The sequence below is a fragment of the Galeopterus variegatus genome, unplaced genomic scaffold (assembly GCF_000696425.1).
Source record: "Galeopterus variegatus unplaced genomic scaffold, G_variegatus-3.0.2 Scaffold6866, whole genome shotgun sequence".
NCBI lineage: Eukaryota > Metazoa > Chordata > Mammalia > Dermoptera > Cynocephalidae > Galeopterus > Galeopterus variegatus.
In genome coordinates, this window is record NW_007732977.1 from 71,847 (window position 1) to 75,642 (window position 3,796).

At 41.3% G+C, this 3,796-nt stretch overlaps 1 pseudogene; it reads right to left on the reverse strand.

The window, feature by feature from the left end:
* The window catches only part of LOC103606829, a 6,110-nt pseudogene extending 2,663 nt beyond the window's left edge, over nucleotides 1-3,447 (reverse strand).
* Nucleotides 3,448-3,796: the final 349 nt, after the last annotated feature.

The window sequence follows — 3,796 nt, forward strand, 5'->3', positions numbered from 1 at the left end:
GGGAGCTGAGACTTGGAGACATTGAACCTGGGATCCCAAAGCTGAGAGTATTCTGCTATTGTGTAGGGAGAGTAAACTCATGTAAGCTCAGAGCTGTGAAATGTCAGTCTGGAGAGGGTTCCTGCCACCTCGCAGGCCAGTTATGGATGAGATTTCATTTTTGCCACATCCCCCTGGGCACAGTCACCTGCTCAGTTGGTTCCAAGAGCTACTTGTTAGCCGAACCCCTGGGGCAGGGGTTAGCCTCCTGGTGCTTATTGTGAATGAATATGGTTCTGACACCCCAGTTCCCCAAGCCCTTGGGCGTCAGAATGAGCAGAAAGCAGTCATTCCACTACTGCTCTTTAGAAGGTCAGTTTAAAGAGAATGGTTGTGTCTTTGGAGTCTACAGTGAGGAAAGGGGGCTAGCGATAAAGGCAGGAAGGTAGGAGCTCTAAAGCCAAAAGAACTCTCAGGAGGTATCATACAGGTTTGATATATCACAAAGCTATAGTTTAGATGTTATCAAACCACAAGAATGTGGGCTTGGAGGTTAGGGGGCAGGCTAAGATTAAATCAGGCATTCCTAGTTAATGTTTTCAATTTGTCATAAGCCACTCTGAGAGCTATAAAGTGGGACAGTAATAAGCCCCATTGTGCATGAGGAAAGTGAGCCTCCGAGGGACTCAGTAAGCGCCATTGAGGTAGATGATAGACCCAGGCTTGTGCGACTCCAAAGGCAGTGTTTGCACTGCGCTTCAGGCACATTGGACCTCCTTTTGAAAAGTGAATTTATACAGTTGACCCTTGAATGATGCAGGGGTTAGGAGCGCCAACCTCTTACAGTTGAAAATCTGCATGTAACCATTGACTCTCCCAAAATTTAATTACTATTTAAGTAACTACTTCCACTAATAGCTGACTAGGTAGGCTACTTCACTCTTTGGTTCAATGAGTTATGCATTCATGACATACTGAGCCAAACATTTTCCCATATATTTATCGAATAAGATCTGCATGTAAGTGGACCTGTGCAGTTCAAACCCATGTTGTTCAAGAGTCAACTGCATTTTATTCTTCTATACTGCTGGGTACTTTCCATTTACCTTTGGCCTTCTCTGGGTGTCCTGCTTCAGTATATTTCTGATCCTCCAAATTGCAATGATTACTTTATCTCTAGCACTTGAGGTCAACTCATCTTCCCACGTTAATTGCTGAAGCGTGAGGAATTAGAGAAGATGGTCCTGCCAGCTTCATGCCAGCTCTCCTGGGCAGTTAATGTTGCATAGATTGCTTCCTTCCCAGAAGTACCATTTGCTTGTAAATAATGGCACTCAAGGTGTGTTTGCCTTTCCTCCTGTTGGAAATGGAGAAGGTAGATGAGAATGGTGTCAATTTCCTCATCAGAGACTGAACATTCTATTCACCTGATCCACTCACTGCTGGAGCAAATAAATGTTCCAGGTGCTGGGCATTGGGCCCAGTGGTGCTAGATACTCTGATTTTTTTTTTTTTAAGAAAGCCGGAAATCTGAATATTTATATGATATCTCCCAATTTCTAAATGTTGTTAACTAACTTAAAAGTTAAAGTTGACTGTAACCCTCAAATTAAACATTTATGACAACCAAATTGCCTTTGGGGTTGTAGCTTATAATATCCACCAGTCTGAGGGATTGTTTAATATCCATTCTGAAGAAGTCTACAACTTCTAAAGTGAAATCTTACAGGCTGGGCAGGATTTAGGTGAGCTGAGGGAAGGAAGGAGGGAGTGTCTTTCTGCTACTTCCTGTCCCCGGGACAAAGGTATTGAGGCAGGACAGACCGGATGCTGAGGCTGGGGGAGGGCAGTGTGACAAAGGATGTGTATTTCGTTATCAGCACTGGCAATAGCTCCCTGTGGGCTATGCTGAATCATCCTTTCTAGGTTCAATTTGCTGCCATTGTCAGGATACGGTCCAGCTGCCTAAACAAAGTATTAAACAAGGTAGAAATTTGTCTGTCTCATAATGGTCTTAGTGTAAACGAACTATAGTGCTCCTTTTCTCTTCTTGTTTTGCCATGACTCATCCTCATGACCCAAGTGTCTCACCTGACTGTCAGCATTCCAGCTGGCACGAGTGGAAGGGCAGGGTGGGGAAGGCCATGCATGTCCCTTCCTTTAAAGGGTAGGATCCAGACTCTGATCCCATCACTTCTGTCCACACTCTATTGGCCAGACCTTGTGACATGGCCACACCTGTATTAGCGAAAAATTACATATCAGAAAAGAGAGAATGGGTATTGCAGAATATTTAGCAGTCCCCTGTGTTTGTGCTTGCAGGTCTCAGGTTCTGTGATATGGGGTACCTCATACTGTACTCTTAGTTTAAATTTCCTAATTATTTTAACAAGACCCTACAAACACAAATGGGAGGTGATGCTTGCCATTAATTTTTCCTTCTTTAGATTCTTATGGCCCACTTTATTTCTGGTTAGAGTGATGTAACATGGTGAGTTTTTTGTTTTGTTTGTTTTACATAGTTGATTTAGAGCAGCAGTTTTTAAACTTTTTGGTCTTAGGATCCCTTTGCACTCTTAAAAATTAGTAAGGACACTAAGAAGCTTTATTGATGTGGGTTTTATTTTGTTTGTTTTACATAGTTGATTTAGAGCAGCAGTTTTTAAACTTTTTGGTCTTAGGATCTTTGCACTCTTAAAAATTAGTAAGGACACTAAGAAGCTTTATTGATGTGGGTTTTATTTATTTATATTTACTGTATTAAAAATTAAAATAGACATTTACAAGAGTATGCAAGTAAATGTTCCCATTAACTGTTTGTACCCTCTGGAAATCTCTACTATACAACTGTGAGAGATTGATGTTAAAAAAACAAATTATGTTTTAGTAATATTATGAAAATAATATTGATCTCGCAGACCCCCTGAAAGGACCTTGGAGAACCTGGACCACACTTCAAGAGCCACTAATCTACATACCTGTTTATACTGACTTTGGTTCGTTTATGTTGCAACTGATACGTACTAGCACTGGGAATTTAAAAGTAAAGGAATTAAGATAGGACCACTGCCATTAAGTGATTAATGGTTCTAAAAATAGGTTGGCTTACCAGTCTGAACTTTCGTCTTAGATTTGGACAGAGTTGATTTTTATTACCAAATTTTAGAGAAATTTATATGTGAGAGCTAATAGCGATTGTTTTTATCTGTAGTAATTTGCTAACTTATGATGTTTAAGATAGGTTTAATTGAATAGTATATGCATATAGAAGCTTATTACAGAGAAGTTTTGTGGTTTTTTTGTGCATACTTATCTTTTTTTTTGACCACCACCCCTGTATTCACCTTTTCTCACTTGGCACATCCCACTGCCTCCTATATAAGTGTAAAGTGCTAGATATTTGCATTTTCAACCCCCTTTGCAGGCAGGCTGCAGGCATGTGACCTAGACTGTACCAGACATCTCCATCTCGTGCTTTGAAATAGAAACTAGGGACATGCAGAAATACACGGCAGCTGCACAGTTTCCAGGGCAGCAGATAGTTTCTAGAGTTGCTGGGGTTGGTGGTGGAAGCTGCAGACACTCTTGGTCAGTGGCAGAGACAGCAGTGGTATTTTCACCAAACCAATGCTGCTGAGTAATTTTGGGTGATGTTCCTGGATATGTAGCCTCCAAGCCCGAATTCTGTGGCGCTTCTGGAAATTTGTGATCTTTCCATATCCTTCTGTGAATTCAAGAGTCAATACCTGAACATGGGGGTGCAGGTATCTCTTCTACATGATGATTTCCATTCCTCTGGATATATACCCAGAAGAGG